Here is a 23,542-nt window from a genome sequence, read left to right on the forward strand (position 1 = left end):
GGAGAGCGAGCGAGTCCGTCCGCCTGTATTCCCGAGATATTAAAAAAGGAAGACCCTGAATCTTCGGAGGTTGCTCTCCTCATTTTCCATTTACCCAGTCTTCGTACGGCAGTCAACTGTCACGCACGACAGCACCCTGGCCCTGAAATAGCCGATTCGCACGACGGACCGAATCGCGATTTTCGTCCGCGGACCCTGTACCACGTGACCGGCACGTCACCGATTCCTGCCATCCGCTCCTCGTCCGCGGACTGATAACGTCGCGCGCCTTTTTCACTCGCGGATCTTTGGCGGGAGATCGACCTGAAAAGCGTTTAGTATGGGAACGGCACGTGGAGACTAAAACAAAAATGGCGCATCGGTGTGTTTTGTGCTTTCGCTAGCTCCTTTTGTCGCGCAATCTCCCCCCCCCCCCCCCCCCCCCTTGGCTGTATGCGTGAAAGAAACTGCACAAACTTCGTCCGGCTGACGCGACGTAGGTTTCGGTATTCCACCGGGTCCGTGTCAAGAAGCTCCCGTCAAAACTCGTCTAGTACGCCGCGGTAATTCTTGTACGTCGAATCGGGATTCCACCGAGCAAGACCTCTCTTGTGGCTGTGGTGTACTTGAGTGTTGTGCACGGGTGCGGGATGCGTGAAGACATCTCCAAACGTGCCTCCGCGAGCCCAGAACTTCGTCGCTTCTCTGTTGAACCCTTCTCAGACCATGCCAACAGGACCATGCCTGTGTCACTATCATTCTTTGGGTTAGTAAAGCTAGTGGTGCTTCGCGTGAGGCCTATGACGGTGTTTTTCTTTATCTGTGCGTAACGGCGGCGTACGATTTTTTATTACGGTGGGAAACGTCGCTTCCTCTCTTGGACAACGGTGCCGCGGTGCGATTTTCGAGTTTAGCGGCACTGTAAGCTGACGAACAGAGGCCCTATGTTGCTCTTTTTGAACTTCCACGGCGACTGGGGAGAAGGAATTGACGCCAACAACGCAGCAAACGCAGATTGGATGTTGATGGGTGAGAGTCGTTGATGAAGAATTTCCGCAGAAGAAACATCCAATATGCGTCAGCAGCGTTGTTGACGTCACTTCCTTCTGCCTAGTCGCCTTGGGAGTCCAAAAAGCGCAACATAGGGCCCCTTGTTCGATCCGTCCTCACTGGCGTCTGCTCGTCATCTTCCTCCTGTGGATGCGCTTCCGAGACGGACGAAACGCGTACAAGTCGTCACGTGATCAATTCGTCCGCGGATCAGTCTGTCGCGTCGCCTGTGGTGTCGCCTGTGGTGTCGCCTGAACAACACAAGAATCGCCAGACTGCGATGTCGCGAAAACGCGGTCAGCGTGGAGCGTTTTTAGACTGGTTTTTAAGCCTCTTGCGACGGTCTCAGGACCATCTCCGCAGCAGCGCATCCGGTCCTAAGACGTCGCACGAGGCTTAAAAACCGGTCTGGTCTCTCTCGGTCTCATTCGGTCCCATATCTTTGAACGGCGCTTAAGCGCCACCTCGTCGCACAAGTTAAAACATTGGCTGAAGAAAGTTCCGTGCAGAGGAGCTGTCAAAGCCTGGAGCCATTCGAGGCCGCGCCAATATTGCTCTGACCCGAATACACGGCGCGGCTTTCCTCTTGTTGAAATGCACGAGATAACGCTTAACCAAAAGCGTAAACCTGCAACATATTAAGAACTATGTGCATAGGCACGCATATACCAGGTCGCAGCGTGACCGTCGAAAACAAACCAAGGAAAACGTTCGACAACCCGGAGACGAAGAACGAAAGACTAGCTTACAAAGAACGAAGAACGGAAGAGTAGCTGACAAAGAATGCAAAACACAACCCACACAGAGCCCACACATATCCGGGATGTGTTCGACCCCATACTCGACCACAGCGCCACCTTTGCACTAAAACATAAAGTTGTATTATTGTAAAATCAAAACATTTCTGAATGAGAACTTTATTTGAAGCAATAAAAACATTACTAAAATACGAAATATGCAGTTGTTACTAACCGCAAATTGGAACACGTTATGGGTGGCTGCTGCCTGGGCCCCCGCTCGTTACGCTCGGTACGATGCCACGAACTGTGCAACTCGGCCTCAAATGGTGTGTTTCACGCATTTAACTAATCTTCATTTTTTCGTTTTTGGATTTCCGCGTCATGAAGAATTTGTTCATTTGGGGGGGGGGGGGGGGGAGAAAACCTTCTCAGACATCGGGGAAATAAAATCGTTCTGGGTTGGCGTGCGGGAGAGTGGTATATAAAAGGCTGCGCCAATAAAGTTATGCTTGGTAGAAGAGCGTGTTGGTTAAAGTCATGGATGAAGAAAGAATAAACAATTAAAACAGGGACAACACAACCACATCTTTCAACTAGCAACAGACGAGTAAACTTTCAACAGCGAGCAGCCGACTATACCCAGTAGGAGTAGGGGAGAGAAGTGGAGAGAAGGAAAGATAAAACACGCGAAGTGCAAGTCAGGGTGGTAGGGTTATCTCAGATTTTAAAAATTCAACCTCAGTTTTCGTCAGCAGGAGGGAAGGGTTAGACACGTTATTTTTTGCTGTGGTCATGGCGAATGATTCTATGATTTCCCTGCCGAATCTACTGTCATGCCCCCCAAGGATTTTTGTGTCATCAAAGAGGGGGTGACAAAGCAAACACGAACGGGCATGTATGACTATGGGATGATAAGAATCTGGAGAGGCCTTAGAAACTTCGTTGTGATGTTCGCGGAGTCTGTGATTGGTGCATCTGCCGGTCTGTCCTATGTATTGATGGCCACAGCTCAATGGGATGGAGTAAACTTTCTTCTCTTTGCATGGAATGAATTTCTTTTCGTGTTTGACAGTGCAGCCAATCGGAATCCGGTTGTTGTTCACTTGTTGACAGAGTTGTTTAAGACGCATGCGGCACGAAAAACAACTCTGTCAACAAGTGAACAACAACCGGATTCCGATTGGCTGCACTGTCAAACACGAAAAGAAATTCATTCCATGCAAAGAGAAGAAAGTTTACTCCATCCCATTGAGCTGTGGCCATCAATACATAGGACAGACCGGCAGATGCACCAATCACAGACTCCGCGAACATCACAACGAAGTTTCTAAGGCCTCTCCAGATTCTTATCATCCCATAGTCATACATGCCCGTTCGTGTTTGCTTTGTCATCCCCTCTTTGATGACACAAAAATCCTTGGGGGGCATGACAGTAGATTCGGCAGGGAAATCATAGAATCATTCGCCATGACCACAGCAAAAAATAACGTGTCTAACCCTTCCCTCCTGCTGACGAAAACTGAGGTTGAATTTTTAAAATCTGAGATAACCCTACCACCCTGACTTGCACTTCGCGTGTTTTATCTTTCCTTCTCTCCACTTCTCTCCCCTACTCCTACTGGGTATAGTCGGCTGCTCGCTGTTGAAAGTTTACTCGTCTGTTGCTAGTTGAAAGATGTGGTTGTGTTGTCCCTGTTTTAATTGTTTATTCTTTCTTCATCCATGACAATAAAGTTACTAGCTGCGTTTGAGACGTCCCGTGTGTTATATTCCCTTTTTCGTTCGTCGCCTCCGGTTTCCAAAAATGTTAAATAAAATACTTTTCGTTTTTTTTAACATATAAAATCAGCTTTGTTACAGATCCAAATCCATTCCACAATCCAGCATCTGCTAATTCGTTGCGCTAGAGCCTACCAGAGTCTACCGTCTAGTTTGAAGCATCCGCATGCGCGCTCTTTTGTCCGTACCGTAGTGTTAATTTTCTTACTTTATCTCTGCTTCACGTCTTTCGGTATGTTCTTGAAATATATAAAAAAAAGAAAAATATCGAATCGTCAAGCAGGAGTACGACAAGATCCTTGCGAAGCTTGGCGTCTCGCAACAAACCGTGCCTCCACTTCCGCCACCGAAGTCCCCGAGCAACAAAAGACCACGAATTGATACCTTCACGGACGACGCTTGCCCTAGTGTGCGGACCTGCCACTTTTTCAGGCATTGTTGATTGTGACGAAGGCAGCTCAGAACAGCCTACGGAGAACGACGCAGGTAGCAACAATGAAACTGCGCAGGCCATGTCAAGTGACGAGAGCTCCGGAGAGAGCGAGACAAATGAAGACGGAGAGCAGCGCTCGGCCACTGACTCCTCAGACACCTCCACTGAGTCCTCTGGAGACTCGGACCAAGACGGAAGAATGAAAAACTTAGGGCGGCTATTTTTTGCGGACGATGGCCACAAATAAATAAATAAATATCTATTTTTTATCAATAAATTTAAATTATTTGAACACTCTTAGGTTCGCGTTTTTAAACTTCAAAATGTTTCTCGAACGAGTGACACATAAAAAACACCACGGACAGCACATCGTCCAACTTTCAACACACAATGAATCGCCGACGCTCGCAGACAGAAGGTTCTGATGCTGCGCGAACGGTTTCTGAAAGATGCTGCGTAGAGTATACGCCGGGCGCAACGGCTTCGCGACCGTTCGAAGGGCAAAGGATTCGCGACGACAAAGTAGCGTCTTGCAACTCCAGTAAGCTAACGGGGCTCGAGAGTCCCACGCTCCACATTTCCGCAGAGCGAGCGCGGCCGGCCAGATCGAGGCGCAGTATGCTCTCGCGTCACGGTTGCTACGTCGTTGCTCTGCCTACACTGATGACATGTGCACTGGAAGTCGAAGCAGCCCTCTCGAGACTTCATTCGAGTCCAATATACCACTTTATAACGTCGTAGACTCTCGTAAAACTAAAAGTAGAAGTCACTTCGGTGGCGGCGGAAGCGGCGGCTTTATGTTTGTTGACACCTGTGTCGACAATGACGAAATATGCACAGAAACATTAAATATAAAAATAGAGCACGCAGAAAGAAATACAAACATGGCAGGGGCACGGACAAAGTAGAAGACGTTAACGCTACGTAATGCATACACATACAAAATACACTGGAAAAGACAAAAATAATGAAATCTAAAAACACAGAATTAAGTTATCAACGCCGAGGAAGGCAATGCGAGGAAAAGCAGCCGGCAAAAAAAAAGAAAAATGTGGAATAGTCCTATAGGCAGCTAATGATCTATTTGTGATCGTGGTTACAAAATCACCGGCGACATACGCCGGATGAAGGATGCTAAATAAAATTCTCGCCCCGAGCGAGCGCATGAATGGCTCTTTTCCACTTTCCTACCTCTGCAATGTAAAAAATAGGGTCGCTAGTCTAGGCGACACAAATATCGGTAAGCCATTGGCTATGGCAGTACAATATTGAACAGCCTATACCAAGACATCGCCAATATTGGATAACTCTTGGATTTGACAGTTTAATATTAGCCAGCTTAAGCCAGCGTATTTTCAATATCGGAAAGCCACTGGCTCTGACAGTCCAATATTGGACAGGTTACGCCGGCGTATATCCAATATTGGAATGCTATTGGCTTTGACCGTCCAATAATGGACAGCTTATGCCGGCTTATAGCCAATATCAAAAAGCCAGTGGCTTCGACAAATCAATATCGGACAACTTATACCGGCGTATATCCAATATTGGAACGATATTGGCTTTGACAGCCCAATGTTGACCAGCCTATGCCAACGTATCACCAATATTGGAAAACCATTGGCTTTGATAGTCCAATATTGTCCAATGTGATTCCAATATTGGGAAACATATGGCTCGGTTGGGCCATTGTTGGGCCATTCCATGCCACATCAAATCCAATGTTGGCCCAATGCTGTGTGCTGCCTGGGAACGTTGGCAATCGATTGGCCTAAGCTGGCCAGCATTTGCCTGTCTTAGGTAGTGGCCTACCAACATTGTTAATTGATTGGCTTAGTCTGGCCAAAAGTGGCCTGTCTTAGCCAATGGCTTACCATCATTGGTAATGGATTGGCTTAGGCTGCATGCGGTGCAAATATACGAGTCTATAGCGCGATCTAGTGTCATTACAATGAGTAAAAAGTATTGCTCACCGCGACAAGGGAGCAAGCTGCGGCGCTATGTCCGTCGACACCCGCGTCGAGAACGACGGAATATACATTAAAAACACTTTTTACCACTCGAAACAAATGTTTAATTACTTCATCGTGAACTTTGCGCCACCTATAGGGACGTCCTATTGTCACGAATGACAAGGAAAGGTCACGAATGACAAGGTGACAAAACAACGAAATAACTGAAAAAACTGAAACGTTTAATGGGGCGAACTTGTGCCCAGGAATAAAAGGCAAAAGAAAATAACAACAGAGCGTCGCAGGCGTCGAAAGCGGCGAAGCAGCAGGATCGAACGCTGAGGTGAAACTCAGTCCGGTTCGCCACGCGGCGCCCTTTATGTACATGCGTGAGCTTCTGGAATAATCGGCGTAGAATGTTCGATGCGTAGAACATTCGGGCCTCGACGCAAGATTATCCTCGAATCTACCAGAAAACAAAATGGCAGAAATAAGAAAAGATGCGGCTCTCCCAGGAATCGCACCCTGGCTTTTCGCGTGGGAGGCAAGCGCGATAACCATTAGGCCACGCGCGCGCTGCCAACTTGGCCAGCTGCGCGCGCGGCACTATTACCTCACAGTTCTGCGAATTCCTCAAATAAGCGAACGCTATTGCTGATATAGTTTTTCTATTATTCTGTGATATGATAAGTCGTAAACACTTTCGCGCCCAGAACCCCTCTATGTGTTGTCATCGTTTTGTTAGGTTCGCGTCTTTTTGAACTTCAGCTTTCGTAATCTTTGCATCTGTGTTGCATTTATGAATACATGGTTTAAGTAGTGGTACAGTTTTAGAGCGCAGCTCTTAGGGGCCCGTTCCCGGCTTAAGCGGCGTCGGCGTCGCCGTCGGCGTAACCAAGGTCGTCCCAAGGTCACGTGACACCCAAAGTCACGTGGCTCCCCAAGTCACGTGACCCCCGATGACGTCATCAGTGACGTCACTGATAACGTCACCGGCATCCGCATCGTCATCGTCATCATCACTGATGACGTCACCGGCATCCACATCGTCAATGTCATCATCACTTATGACATCATCAGTGACGTCACTGATGACGTCATCAGTGACGTCACTGATGACGTCACCGGCATCCGCATCGTCATCATTGCTGATGACGTCATCAGTGACGTCACTGATGACGTCACCGGCATCCGCATCGTCATCATCACTGATGACGTCACCGGCATCCACATCGTCATTGTCATCATCACTGATGACGTCATCAGTGACGTCACTGATGACGTCACACCAGTGACGTCACTGATGATGTCACCGGCATCCATATCGTCATTGTCATCGTCACTGATGACGTCACTGGCATCCGCATCGTCATCGTCATCATCACTGATGACGTCATCAGTGACGTCACTGATGACGTCATCGGTATCCACATCGTCATCGTTACTGATGACGTCATCGGCATCGTCATCGTCACGTGACCCCCCTAGGTCACGTGACCCCCACCCAAGGTCACTTGATCCCCACCAGTACCCTTCCCTCCTCCTCCTCAAGAGCTGCGCTCTAATTCGGCGTTACAGGGAGCTGTAAACGGCTTTCACTTTTTAGAGCGCAGCTCTTAGGGGCCCGTTCCCGGCTTGAGCGGCGTCGGCGTCGGCGTCGCCGTCGGCGTCGGCGTCCGCGTCGGCGTAACCAAGGTCATCCCGAGGTCACGTGGCCCCCAAGGTCACCCCAAGGTCACGTGGCACCCAAAGTCACGTGACCCCCCTGAAGTCACGTGACCCCCGAGGTCACGTGACCCCCCCCCCGAATTCACGTGACACCCCCAGGTCACGTGACCACCCCCAGGGTCACGCGACCCCCGCCGAGGTCACGTGACCTCCCCGATGACGTCATCGATGACGTCATCGGCATCCGCATCGTCATCGTCATCACCACTGATGACGTCATCAGTGACGTCACTGATGATGTCATCGTCATCATCACTGATGACGTCATCAGTGACGTCACTGATGATGTCATCAGTGATGATGACGATGACGATGCGGATGCCGATGACGTCATCGATGACGTCATCTGTGATGATGACGATGCGGATGCCAGTGAGGTCATCACTGACGTCACATGACGTCATCAGTGATGACGACGATGACGATGCGGATGCCGGTGACGTCATCAGTGACGATGACGTCATCGGGGAGATCACGTTAGCTCGGCGGGGGTCACGTGACCTGGGGGTGTCACGTGACTTCGGGGGGGCATCCGCATCGTCATCGTCATCGTCATCATCACAGATGACGTCATCAGTGACGTCACTGATGACGTCACCGACATCCGCATCGTCATCGTCATCATCGCTGATGACGTCATCGGAGTCCACATCGTCATCGTCACTGATCACGTCATCAATGACGTCACTGATGACATCATCGGCATGGTCCCGTGACTCCCCAAGGTCACGTGAGCCCCCCCAGGTCACTTCACCCCCCAGCACCCTTCCCTCCTCCTCCTCAAGAGCTGCGCTCTAATTCGTTGTTACAGGGAGTTCTAAACGGCTTTCACTTTTTTTTAATTATAATGCAATTAAATGCAAAGGTGCAAGCGAGCTGGACAAGAATGACGAAAGTAAACCCTGGAGAAGGGGAACAAGAGGGACAAAGGACAAACATAAATCTCCAAACACAGCTAGGTGACTGGTGAGCGACCGAAAAAATCCGCCTGGTCCGGGTATCGAACCCGGGACCTCTCCGTTACAAGTGGAGCGCTCTACCAACTGAGCTAACCAAGGGTTAGACGTCAGTAGAGCAAACGGGTTTTATCAGCTGCCACCAGTCGAACACCAACAAGGGTGAAGCTTGCAATTTAAAGTTATAATTATAATGCAATTAAATGCAAAGGTGCAAGCGAGCTGGACAAGAATGACGAAAGTAAACCCTGGAGAAGGGGAACAAAGAGGGACAAACGACAAACATAAATCTCCAAACACAGCTAGGTGACTGGTGAGCGACCGAAAAAATCCGCCTGGTCCGGGTATCGAACCCGGGACCTCTCCATTACAAGTGGAGCGCTCTACCAACTGAGCTAACCAGGGGTTAGACTTTTTGTTACATGTACACAACCCTCGCGAAACAAAAAAAATCTGTTATTAGCGTGCTGCGAAATATACGTCACAGATTATTTCTGAGTAATATGTTTTTCTTCGTAGTTTCAATTTATTTGGGGACATCGTGCACAGAAAGAAGACGCGGTTTTTTTTTTTTTTTTTTTTTGCTTTTTAATTGAAAGTACGGGTTTTGCGCCGTAAAACATAGCATCCTCATACCTCCCGTTTTTGGTTAACAATTAGGAAGGGTAGTTCCCTTGATACTCGGAAAACTGTCTTGGCCAGAAGTTTTCTTTGGCAATGCAGTGGAAAGGAGGAGTGCCCGCGCACAGCTTTATTCAGCGCCCAAAAAGGGACGGGGAACGATTGCCTGTATCTTCCACTGCATTGCCGAGAAAATCTGTCGCCGAGTGAACAGGACAGCAGCCTTCGTGCTGCTGTCCTGTTCACTCGGTATTGACAGTAGAGTAGACCTTATGCGTACTTAAGCCAAGCGTGTCTCCGGTTACGGTGACGTGACTATAGTCTCCATGCGGGTCACAAGGCAGAGCATGGCACCTGGCTGAAGGACACCGCTTGGTAGACCACTCACATCGCATCCACTGCACTATCAACCTTGGGACGAACTAACAAAAGTATCCATTGACAAGTCCTCTAGCTCTGTTCATTGTTCGGATGACCCTCGAAGATAAGCCTTTTGTGGGCGCACCCGTCAGGGGACCTCGTAGAAGCAGGATGCAGGCGAAATGCTGGAGGGAGGGGAATGTTTCCTCCTCACCTCTCCAGCAACCCATCTGCTTCCCCCTACCAGCATTCCTTTCCCTGGCGCTGACTGAACTCTTAGCTGCGCCCTGTGTGACGTCGGATCGGACGGCTTCGTCGTACATGTGTTTCGCGCAGTGTTTGAAAAGTTCTACGCGTATATCGGTAACAAGCGATTTCTTCGAAGTCACAGAAATGCTCGTGGTTCGGTTTGGCAAATGACAGCTTGCACCGCACCTTGTTGAATCTTCACGGAGCCCTACCATCTCGTTTGTGTGTGCACATGGTTGCTCTGCAGTGCCCATATTGACAAATATCTCGGATGCATCTTTCAAGTCCGCTAATTGTTTGGTAAGTGCACTGCGACCTGCTTGTTGGCAACGAATGACCGCTGCTCTACGGGTACTCTTTCAGATTATCCGTAGAAGTAGCGAGTGACCATTCTCCATGCAGCCGGGACAATATTTTTTCTGAAATTCTACGGAGAGTCTCCTCCCATTAGCTGCCTGAAATCATGCAACTCCCGGTAGAATACCGACTTTCTTGTTCTCCTGGCTGTTCGCGGAAACACGTTTCATAGACAACTTTTCGTTAACACACGTTTCATGGACACGTTTCGTCGACACTGACATATCGCCGACACTCGCTACGCGAATCGCACGCTGCGGGGAAATTTTTTCGCGGAAGTGGATATTCTGCCGGCAGCCCAGGAAACAAATACCGGCAGTTGTTGGGTCTCGTATAAAACGAATTGTGAAAACGGCTATTTGAAGTTGTAAAGTAGCTCACTGGTAAGGTGTCTGTGTCATACACAGCGGGACTTTGATTCAATCCCCAGTGTGCGCTTAATTTTTTTCTCGAACATTTTTTTAAGCATTCCACGATATTTACATCGTTTTTTTTTTTTATAATTAACACTAAAAAAAAAAAAAAAGAAACGAATGTTGTGGACGAAGTATCGCTCAATTAAATGGTGTGGGACTGCGCCCGTCCCGAGGGTGAATGGAGGACATAGCCCGGGGAAAACAAATTCCGCTAGTTTCGGACGGCGCGTCTGTCACAGTCTGCGGCTGCTCATTAAAAAAACATTAACCCAATCGCCCCACCTGTACACGTCTCTTCTCAGAGGCCCGCCGGTGGCCCAAGCCTCGCTGTCCTTCATTCACCCGCCGAAACGGTGTCCGATACTATTTAATTCAGCAAAGTTTCGTTGACAACATTCTTTTTTTTTCAGTGTTAATCGTAACAAAAAAGTGAAAGCCGTTTACAACTTCCTGTAACGCCGAATTGGAGCGCAGCTCTTGAGGAGGAGGAGTGGAGGGTATATTCCTCCTCCTCCCTCGTGATCATGCCTGCTAGTCCTCCCCTCCTGCTCCCCCTCCCTCTCCTTTACCCCTCCCCCGAGGTCACGTGACCCCCCCGGACCATACTAGACAATGAGGGGAGGAGGAGGAGGGCAGAGGTCTGGGGGGTCACGTGACCTCGAGGGGACGGGATCACATGACCTTGGGCGGGCCGTCACGTGACTTCGGCGGGGGGAGGGGAGTCACCCCCCGGGATCATGTGACCTTGGCGGGGGAGGAGGAGGGGGACAGGCGACGCCGCACAGGCTGGAAACGGGTCATGTGACCCCCTCCCCCCGAGGTCACGTGACCCGCTCGGACCATACTACACAATGAGGGGAGGAGGAGGAGAAGGAGGGGGAGGAGGAGGAGAGGGAGGGGCGCGGTTACGCCGACGGCGACGCCAACGGCGACGCCGACGCCGCTCAGGCTGGAAACGGGCCCCTAAGAGCTGCGCTCTAAAAGAAAAGTCGTAGGTGTGTGTCACCGGCCGGCAGACCCGTCCACGCAGCTTCGCGGAGACGTTCTGCGACGGCTCGTTAAAAGAAGGTTAAAACACATGTACCATCCTACATGCCATTTGCGGCGACAATTCGGGGTAACTTGTCACCAGAAAGAAAAAGCTAATCATATATTTTGTTATACAATCTGCTGATAAAATGACGTGTCAATGAAACGTCATTCGAAGAAATGTTTTCCACCGCTGATGAGAGGCGCCTGTCAGGAGAATTTCGGCGAAAATATTTTTTTTAGCTACCGGGAGAACAGACTATCTGGCCTAGCATTACCCCGGTTCTGTTTGCTTTGCAATCTTTTCAGCTGTACAAAAGCTTAGCAGTACCTCTTTACCTTTCGCAGATCGCTTACACGTTTGTACTCTTCTACGGAACCTGCTGTGTGTAATAAGCTTCTAACAGATTTGAAGAGAATATTTTGTGTCTGTTTTCCTGCCTGTTTACAAACTCATGTGCGAATACTTTTTCTTCTGCGGGTTTCCTTCAAGTATTAAAGAGGTTAATTCAGTTCGCAATGTTTTAAATAAATTTGAGATATCCAACTTTCCAGACGATACCCATTCAGGGTTAACGAATAATTCGCATGGGTGCCAGATGCTATCTCGATAGCGATTCATTTCACCAAGCATTTGTCAGCGGAGGGATGCCGCAGCTAGGCTCCTGCTAGAGCAAGTGAGCCAGCCCTCCCTTTTGTGGCTTGATCGCGTCTGTTCATTTGCGTGCATCATATATTCAGTTGCATAGTTCAGAAAGGCATTATGTAGTCAGATTTTTTTAAAGAATTCCATAGCGTGTATACATCGTACCCGCCTTTAAGTCCCCGGAGCATAATTCAAGTGATTTTATAATACTTTCTTCATCTGCATTGGTAATTGTATGGACATTTTTACTCGTGTAACTCGTTTTGTGAAGAAATGTTTTTTCGGCACAGAAAGCAAGCGTGTCATCCGTAAAAAACGCTAACCCTCGTGCCCTCTGGAACATTCCTAGCAAATATGAGGTCTAATATATTTTCCCGGCTTGGGGAAACTCGAGTACTTTCTGTAACAAGCTGTGTAAGATTAAAGTTGAACATCAACTCAAGCAAGAAATTGCATTTTCTTACATCCGTTGATCCTGGGTATAAAATACGCCAGTTGATTCACTGACATCAGGATGGCGAAAGTGAATGCAAACGTCTAATTGGGAAAGACTGCAGGAAGTATAAAGATGGAAACACGGGTTAGAATATATGATCAAAAATGTCATGGACCAACTTGAAAAAGGTGCACAAAAAGACAATGACAAAAAGGACAGGAAAATGAAGGACGCAGACTGGTGCACATTTGCAACTCGATCTATTGAACACAAACGAAATTAAGTAAGAGGATGAGAGAAATCAGAAAGGCTGTACTCGGAGAATGTGAGCTTCAGGAACCGGGGCGTGAGGCAAAGATGTCAGGTAGATTGTTTTACAGACACTCTATAATTAGCAACAGCTCTTTTATGTAGTAAAGTTGTGAGTTCATTCTGACTGAGCATCTTGAAATATAGCACACAAAAAACAAGAAATAAAACAGAGGAATACATACACTACATACGAGTGCAGACTCCAAACACACATAAATTAGAGGAAAAAAGAAAGAATGCGTTAGGAGCTTTAGCAAAATTTCAAACAGGTCCAAGTGGGCCATGCTAAATCCACCCATACGCAGAATACTGTAAAAACAATTCCCTCGGCAGCTCAGGTAACAGACGGATGTGCACACAAATCGGTCGCCCATACTACAAATAAGAAAAGTCTAAAATAGTTCTCTTCTGTGTTTTTATAGTATCTGCTAATTATTCACGTTTTTCCTAAGGGTGTAAACAGTGCATAGGTGACAATCCATGGTAAATTTCAGAGAGAAATTGAGCTCTCGTTATATACTAGCCATCCATGTGTTACCTTCTCTAACATGCAATTTTTTTTTAATCGGCTCTTGCTAACAGGTAAATCAGCACGTTCCACTTGGGCCTGTGCTCGAGCCCTACGACATTTTTATTTCTCCCTTCTCTAATTTATGCGAGTTCAGTTTGCGCTTGCATGAGGTCTTAGTGTTACCCTCCCTGTCTCCTTGATTTTTTGCGAACTATTTTTCAAGATGTTGAATTAGTACCAGCTCACCACCTTACTACAATCATGCAACAACTAAAAACAATTACAACTTACACCATTCGCTAAAGTCAGTACCAAACGAAAAATCAGGGATAGGGTGAGGTATGTCTAACACTATATACTTACACTCAACAAAATATAGATACCAAAAACTGGCGGGACACTACCTTAATTAAGGACCTGCTTGTAAATTTCCCTAGAAGCTTGGTAATTAATACCTGATAGCCTCTAAAAACAAAGCAGTATGAAAAGAGTAAATGCTTCAACATTTAAAGCAGCCTGAGTGTTTTTGGAGGTGTGAAATTCGTTACACGTGCGTTGGATCATAAGAAACACCTGTACAGCAAATGATATTTAGAGCTCGACATTTCGCGAGGTATAAGTGCCGGCGTCACAACTTATTTCGCGGGCACAAATTTTTGCCATCGAAAGCGCTATGCTATGCATTAATAACCATGGCGTGAATTCATTGCGGCACCAGTTTGTGGCAATCCTTTTCTGATTACGAATCGCGAAAATCAAATCGTTTTGAGACGACTGGGCGGTGAAAGCTACGGGCTTACTCGATCAATCAATCGCCGCTTTTTGTCGGGTCCAGCTCTCCGCACGCAATGGCGTCGGCGATGGAGGGGCACCGCACCGCGCGCTTTCAGACATTCTAGTTTACCACTAAACAATACGGCAGAAAGAGGCAATCAACCCCCCCCCCCCCCCCCCACTCTTCCGCCTTTGACCCCCACCCCCCCCACCCTCCGTCTCCCAAAGAGTTCCGCCGCTACTGATGAACCTTGAGCGAGTACAGTCTCTGCATCGGGGAAAAACGAAGATAACCAGCTTCCCGTAACACCATTCGAGCACAATTAATAAAGCTGGTAAAAGTAAGCGATCTACAGAAAATAACAAGCCTTCTGAACGCAGGAAATAAGCTAGCTCTAACGAACAAAGAAACAAACTCACTTCGGATCCCGTGCCATGATCTTGGCTGTTGAGCTGATTTGACGTAGTTCCACGTCCCACAGTCGCTTCCGTCTTTGTCGGACACGTTTGAAACTTAGGCCTACTCCACGCATCACGACTAATCGGGAAATTTAACCGTTAGCCGGTCGTGAACGCAGCTAGGGCATTCAAACTGTTCAAACGCACACGGCCGACACGCCCGGCAAACCGTGCGAAACATAGGCTGTTGATTCGATGCGATTGTTATCGTATCTTCAAAGCGTTTCAAATAAAAGGATAAGCAAATCGCATTACAAAACTTATAAAATACACAGTAATAATAAATTATTACGAACGTCAATATTGCCATAATAATATGAATAAGTCCTGAACACGTGGCAAAATATTAAATAGGAAACTAAGTGTACAATGCTCCGAAACGAATTCAGCAAACATGTATACTTCTACAGGGTGAAACGAGGAGACGGCAGGCTCTTTAAATCAACCGGAAAGTTTGGTTTCTTAACCTATCGCGCTACGACTTTGTGCAGCGTTGCCCACAGATGGTGCATTTTTTTTTTTTTTTTTTTGTAAAATTTGCAACGAGCGAACCTACCCGAGGAAAAAATAAAGAAAGAAAAAGGCTTAGCTCCTATGGAAACGCAGCGACGCCACCGGTCTTCAAACAACACGGCGCCGTTTCGCACGGGACACAAGGGATGGCGCAACGAACGCCGCCAACGGAAGCATACCTTACGCCAGTGGTTCTCAACCATCGATGTTTCGCGGACCCCCTAGGAATCGGCGCAGATGATGGAGGACCCCATTCGGGGTCAAGGGACGGGAAAGGTGTAGGTTAAATAAAATAATGATTTAATAAATGGATATAACTAAGGGCTAGTGTGAAGACTTTTCTTTTTGACATAAAGACTAAAAGACTGGCCTGAAAGCAGAAACATTTCTTCTCGATCTGAAAAAAGACAACTTTTATCACCAGGCTTGACTGATGAGACAGGGCTTCGCGGACCCCTAGAATGCTTTCGCTAACCCCAAATGGTCCGCGGACCCCCCATTTGAGAACCTCTGCTTTACGCCAACGAACGAGCATACGGCGCCGAGAGCCGGCGTATTTAGCAGACAAGGAACTGCAGTTCCTCGTTGTTACTGCGCCTGTTTTTTGTTTCTGCGACTGTCGCCGCCTGCGGAACGCGCGTCGCTTTTGAGTCGAAAAGATCGTCTGCTAAAGACGCTGGCTCTCGGCGCCGTATCCTCGTTCGTTGGTAGCGCTCGTTGCGCCATCTCTTGTGTCGTGCGAAACGGCGCCGTGTTGTTTGCAGACCGGTGGCGTCGCCGAGTTTCCATAGGAGCTAAGCCTTTGTCTTTCTTTACCTTTTCCTCAGGTAAGTTCGCACTTTGCAAATTTTACAAAAGCATATGCACCATCTGTGGGCAACGGTGCAGAACGTCGTAGCGCGATAGGTTAAGAAACCGAATTTTCCGGTCGATTTAAAGAGCCTGCCATCTCCTTGTTTCACCCTCTAGAAAACACACCAGGTCAACCCGGCGCCTGTAGCGTTCTTTGTTAACGCTCTGTCTTGCAGAGCATGCGGTCTTTATTTCGAATCCCGGTGGGCACTCTTTTCACCTCATGCTTTTTGTATTAGTTTTTATTAATTTAAATATTTTTATTTACCTATTGTATTAGTTTTTATTATTTAAATATTTCTTTCTCGCCATTTTGTATTAGTTTTTATTCTTTTCAATATTTTTTGTCGCCTTTTTGTATTAGTTTTTAATATTTTAGATATTTTTCCAACATTTTTGTATTATTTTTTATGATTTTAAATATTTTCTATGTTTTTGCAGTCGTTGGCACCGTTCTTTAGGGTAATATTCACGTAGAAGGTGAAAAATAAAAAGAGCGAGCCAAAGTTTGAATCGTTGCAATGCACAAACCGTGGCCCTCTTGTTTCGCCGGGATAATTCATAACCGTAGGCGAACAGCACAAGTCCTTTCAAAGAAGAAAGCAATGTAATTATAATGAGCATATTGCAAGCAAAAGGGGAAAATGTGTAAGTGGTAAAACTGCCACGGTAATGCAGGCCAAGTTTTTCTGATAGCGGCCATCTTCACCCACTATTGAATCAAAAATACCACCATTAATTTAGCTGAGCTCATAGCGCGCTACGTATTAAGCACATCTCTTAGTATTCTGACTTCCGGAAAGTAGTATTTAATTTGTTCTGGTAGATCAGTGCTATCTCCCGCGTGCCGCCAGGTTTTATTTATGGAGGTTGCGCTCCGCAGTTTTACTTTATTAGACCTAGACACGTTTTTATTCCTGAGATTCAAGTACAAAACGGATAATTAAACTAGCTTTCAGAAATGGTATCGTTAGGCGTTGTAACAATTATTTTTCGTAGCGTCAAGGGGTCACGTTCAGAAACCTGGCATTGTGAACACCCACAACGCAGTGGTGTTTCTCGCTTTTTTGCGTTAAAAAAGTTATATTCGCGTTCCTTTGGTACGGTATGTCGTATAACATAAGCTATCAAAGAGACATATATCGTCTGGCTGTGGGAACATCCGAAATATTTCTGTTAGATAATCGTAACTACCACAGAAAACAGTTGATTCCTGCCTGAAATAGCATATTTTCACACTCAATTTCGTAGCGTCAACACATCTCTTACTTTCCTAGTCTCTGGAAAGTAATTTTTAGTATTGTTTTTGTAACTGAAAGCGCGTGCTCAATAACGCCAGGTTTTTTTTTTTCTCATTTTTTTGCTTTGTTATACCGTTTTTATTTTTTATCAAAGCCAAACACGTGTGTATACCACCGGACCTTAAGTATAGTATATCAAATTAAACTAGCTTCCTGAAAAAAGTAATGCTCGGCGTTGTGAAATTTATTTTTCGTGGCGTAGGCGGTCATAATCTCAAATCCTGGGCAGCAAATTTTCTTCACCGCATTGTTTTTTCTTACGTTTTCGCGATAAAACACGTCAGACTTGACATGCTGGGATGAAATACCCTAGCGTCGGCAGTCATTTAGGAAGGATTGATCAACACAAACATTTCCACTCGCTATTCATGAATTGCTCCAGTTAGTCAGAATCTCAATGACTCGACTGCATAGTGAAAAAGGCAAAAAAATAAAACGATGCCAGTCAGTAACCGGATCTTCCATGACGGGGCTCGCCAGTTTGAACAGCAAAGCGCCGATGCCGGCCAGTCACTGAACTTCCATGTAAATACTGGCCATCAAAGGCATTATTAGCTTTCACTTCCCAAAGTACTTTTAATTTTAGTGATTGTTTTTGTTCAGATAAATTCTGAATCACGTTAATATGAAACATACACTTAACGCTAATGTCCAATCTCTCACATTTTTTTTTCTTTTGTGTTGTCTCAAAATTCTCACTAGCGACACGTTTCAGACTGAATGAATACCAGGTTTTCTTTTCCGCCAGCTCTGCATGACGGCCAATTTACCTTGTTTTTTCATACTGGCTACTGCATGTCAGGAACATCGGTGGTTTTGATAGAACCGAATTGGATGGACATATGAGAATTCTAACCTATTAGTTAATACACTAAAGGCGACACATACTGATACATGTAGCGATGTAGGAGTGTGACAGATTTAGAAATAGAGACTTTTTTTATTATAAGCTCGACCACTGATTCCAACTAAGTATTCGTAATCCTAAAGTAAGATTGAACGGAAATGTATTACCAGATGCACCACTCGCTGAAAGTAACTCTCAAATTGCCACAATATATCAAGATCCCTCCTCCAGGTCATACCTGAGAAAAACTATTTTTTTTGGGCTAATATTGGTTAAAACCGGTTACCGGTAAATACTTTACGGTTACGGTTACGGTTTTTTTTTTAAATTTCAAATAACAATATTGTTACGATTATGGTTACTGAAAATTTTCGTTCCTAAATGGTTTTCACTTTCGGTTACGGTTACGGTTCGAGTCCCTGCTTTGCGTAACTTTATCGATGAAAGCCCTTGAAATTGCCTGCATGTGCACCATAATAGAATGTTGAACATGCAGGCATAAACAAGGAGACCGCAGGAAAGCTATCAAAGATACTGAAATGACACTTTCCGATTGTGTGTACATCTAGCTGTATCATCAAATTAGTTCTGGTTTTCGTTTGTTGTTATGTGGAGAAAATTATGTAAAAAAGGTTATTTCACAGTTATCAAGCAATTTTTTTTAAAAAACAATTAAGTAATAACAAAACGTAGTTGAAGCATAATAATGAACAATTATTACAGAGTGCATAGAAAAAGCTAGATGGAATTAGATGGCGATGACTTGCGCAAAAATCGCCTCGATGTCACCTTTTTGGCGCCGCGTATCAGCTCGCTGTCTTCTGCGGTTTGATCTCTTATCGACGCAGTCCTACGGTATCGGGATGGATTGTTTGCAACGTTACGTTTCAACCATACGCATGAAAGTCTTCGGCATCAGGCGGCTGATCCGATTTTCTTTTGAACAAGATATGGCAAAGTATGGTTTGTGCAAATCGGATATTTTCAGTCTAAATTTTGTCCAATTTGCCTTTTAACTGAATTTCGCAAGTATTGTGTGTCTAGAATTCCTTCAATTGTACTCTTAAATGCATTCTCAAAATCACAGTTTGTGCGAACCGATTAGGAAAATCACGGTTTGTGCGAACCGCGATTTGCCTCTCCGGAATTTCTCCAATTTCAATTTGAACCGGATTAGGAAAATCACGGTATGAGCGAACCGGAATTTGCCTCTCCGGAATTCCCCTAATTTGACTTTGAACCGGATTTAAAAATTCACGGTTTTTGCGAACCGGAAGCCGCCTTTCCGGTGTGACTCCGGTATGATTTTAGTCCGGATTTCAATTTCCGGACTAATTTCAAACCGTTATTTTTGCTAGGGCTACATCAGGCGGAGGGTGGTACATATCCTCAGGCACCATTGACATTTCACTCCGACTCTCAGGTACACCGTCCGTATTTGACAAACATAAATCTAAAGAATGGCGTTGCTTATTGAAAACATTGTTGCGCTGTTTCAGATAAAAAAAAAGAATAGAAGTCTAAAAGATGGTTGCATTTCTGGTTACAATAAAAGTTGTAATTCGAAACGTTTAGGTCAGTCCTGGTGATGCCTGGGGCCCCAAATAATAAAGCTGCACCCCTGTAACTCGTTGAGTTGTTTTAAGCCAACCGAACAAGCTGAAAATCATCAGGCGGCGCCTGTGGTAGGAGACAGAAGAGACCAATAAGAATACGTTTTGTCTTTGCATAATCGTACCGAAAAAAGTTTTTTTTTTTTTTAAATCTTGACGACTTCTTGAGCTGTAACGCCTGTCGACCGCGACCAACGTACCGCCTCCCGCTCCAGCTCCTTGAATGAAGTCAAGGCCGCGCCGGTACACAAGAAAACCAAACAGAAAGTAATCGGAGGACCCGACGTTAGGACATAACCGAGTTTCCGTTAGACAGCAAATTGAGTTATTAAACACTGTAACGTTAGAAAAAAACAACAACAACAATCGGCTTTTGTGCGTAAGCCACGGACGTTTTCATAGAGTAAATTTACGCCAGGCATCACTTGTCACAGGCCGTGGGAGGTCCCTCTGAAGCGTGGAGCATGTTTTTCCGTAGTTTTCCTTTGAAAGGTATAAAAAACGCAGGATTTTGGCCAAACAGCTGGATCAGCGAGTTTCTTAAAATCCTCCGCAGCCACGGCCACATGAAAGGAGGCCTACGTGTCGAAACGGGTCTTCAGACGCCGGCACCTAACTTTGTCGACTCTGACGGAGGACTGGTGCGAAGAGACGTCCCCGCAGATAATATGTGGCGCCAGCTTCGTAACCAACAGCGCCCGCAGAGTTGTTGAGGGCGAAGCAACGCACAGATTGGTGGTCTCCGATGCCCCTGTCAACGCAGCGGTGCGAGTCTTCGGGCGCGGCAGCATCGGCTCCAGACGCGCCGCTCGCCCCTCACTAGCGCCGTCTTGGGAGGCAGTCATATTGAAGCGGTGATCGCGCACAGAACCGAGAGCTGCCGAAGGCCCACCCGACGATGATCCCGCCGATCCCCATCGGGGGAGATTTCCAGCAGGTGGCACTCCAGACAGGCCGGGTGGGAGAAGAACTCACCCAGGCGGTGAGGTCAGCGGACGCGCACACAGTTCGTCATTGCAGTTCCTCAGTCCCGGGGCAGGCTCGTCGAAAGGGGCCACGGGAGCGCTGCCGGCTGCTCTCCTCCAACCCGCGATTTCGGCACGCCCTCACCTCGTACCGCAAGGAGCAGACGAGTGTCGCCTGTCGCTCGGACACTATCGGTGTCTCAGCCCTAAGGCGCTTTCTTCGCCGAGAGAGGCCACTTGGTCCGTGAGAAAAGAAATCCCCTCCAAGGCGTCGAGGAGAAGGCCATGCAGTAGCCGTCCCGGCGGCAACTGCATGGTATGCTATTCGACGCCATTTAGGCGGAGGTCCGCCCCCCGCCCACAAATTAGTCGCCCCGCCCATTACTACTAGATTAGCTTGGCTGCTCGGCCGAACGCGCTCCCAAGCCTATTGTCTCCCTTTCGCGACATCCGGTGCGTCTTGTGTGGCGTCTTAAGGCCCGTTCACACTCTTGCGACAGGGTACGACTGAAAGAGACGAGATCTCTTAAAACTTCTTAAATATTTTTAAAATGAGGGAACGCACTGGCATTGTGGCGCCATCTATCCGGTGACCCTGGAACTGCATTTCACAAGAGCGAAGGTTTTGCGGGATTTCCGACTCAAAATGTGCGCCATACCCATAGAAAAGCTCGTTTATAACATTGACAAAAGTTTTTCAAGCCAAGAAAGAAAGGATAATGCGCGAGAAATAAAAAAAAAAAAATATGCCGGTCCGCCGAGTTTACACTGCTTCACAATAGATGGCGCCAGTGTGTTCTCCGGTTTAAGAAGTTTTAAGGAATCCAGGTTTAAGAGGTCGCAAGAGTGTGAACGGGCCTTTACTCCGCGGGCTGGTCCCGCGAGCAGAGGCGCGGCAACCTCGGGCATCATCTGCTACTGCACCACCATACCTCGTCGTCTGCAATGCCCGTAAACACGTACATGAAAGCTGTGCGTCTGTAACCATTTTCGCCTTCGTCCGTCTGTTATTGCGGCTCCTTTCCTACAGTTCTCTAACGCTCGGAAGTCGCGACCATGAAAGCGCCGTTATAGCGTTACATGGTATGCACGAGCCACGGTATTTTACAATCACGTGCCGGCGTCGGTCGATGCGCGAAGCGCTGCTGGAAGCAAAATATGTATAAATAATAAATGTAAAAGCTTCAGAAGGTGAATTGGTCTATAAATAATGCGCGTGTGCGTTAGAATAACTAAAAAAAATAAGGCAAGAGGAAGACGTGTCCTTGGGGGCTTGCGAGGAAAGGACAGGGCAGAATACACAGCGCATGCCCTAGAAATGTCAAGGATGAGGGTGAAGAGACGATAAATATTGAATTTCAAAAAAGTCACAGGACCTTTTATATTATCCCAAGATGATTTGAAGGCGAAAGCCCAAGCGCCGATGCATTAAAGACAAACTTATGACTTAATTCCCTTTGAATCCTCTTAATTCGCTTTGTCATTTTTCTTAATTTCGCTGCCCTTAGTTCGCCTGAGTGGTCACGTAAACCTGGTAGCGAACCTCCGAAAACAGCGGGCTTTCTGACGACGCACTTTCGACGCACTGTTGGCATGCTTTCGTCGTTTTCATGTCATCGACGTGTTTTCGCTCAAGGACTTTGAAGGTCGACTGAACGATGAGACATATGAGGATTTCGCCTTAATAAATGCATAATCGGTCAAACTGTGCCAAAAACAAAAGAAAAACCGAGTGCCGAGAAAGCAGGAGCTAGCGTCGACGGCGACAGGAGAGAGGAACGGTGCTTCGACGTGGCTAGTGTTTAGTGCGAGGGGGAACGTGCCCCGTCGTCGGGAGAATCTGAGTGAGCCGGCAACGGCCGCGCTCGGCTCTTAATCTGCTAGACTTGGAGTCTCGAATATTCTTCCTAGAAAGTTTGGGAGTTAGCTATACTTTGTTTCACCTTCGGTCCGAACGTGGCCGATGTTATGAGCCGAAGGGTCAATCTAACGGCGAAAAAGGCGCACCGTCATGGCGTGCTCTCCGCAGTTGATAGGACGAGCGGTGTTCGCTGCCTTCTTTGAGTGCATGCTCCTCCGCCGGCTCGTCCTATCAAGAGCGGAGAACGCCATGACGTTGCACTTTTTGCGCTCTTTGATTGGACCTTCGGCTCATGACAACGGCCACGCTCGGACCTAAGCTGAAACCAAGTATAGGGTAAGACTGTCTATACTCCGTTTCAGCTTAGGTTCGAGCGCGGCCGACGTCATGAGCCGAGGGGCCAATGAAACAGCGTTGATAGGACTAGCCGGTAATTGCCGTCTCTCTGTGCGTGCTCCTCCATCGGCTACTCCTATCAAGCGCAGAGAGCACGCCATGACGTTGCGCTTTTTGCGCTGTTTCATTGGTTCTTTGGCTCGTAACATCGGCCGCGCTCGCACCCAAGGTGAAACGAAGTATAGGCAAGGTCATTCTGGCCACGTTATCTCTGACACCCGAAGTAAGGATAGCCCAAGGTGTCGGGAGACGAGGGAGGCCGACAACAACCAGAGGGCCACAGAACGGCACCGGTGCCCGAAACATTACCCCCCTTCCCCGCGAGCTCTATTCTTTATTAAATTGTTTATTATGACCCTTACGCAACCATACCTTTTCAGGGAACATTAGAATAAGAGAATAATCAA

Source organism: Ixodes scapularis, unplaced genomic scaffold, assembly GCF_016920785.2.
Source record: "Ixodes scapularis isolate PalLabHiFi unplaced genomic scaffold, ASM1692078v2 PGA_scaffold8__174_contigs__length_109621045, whole genome shotgun sequence".
Taxonomy (NCBI): domain Eukaryota; kingdom Metazoa; phylum Arthropoda; class Arachnida; order Ixodida; family Ixodidae; genus Ixodes; species Ixodes scapularis.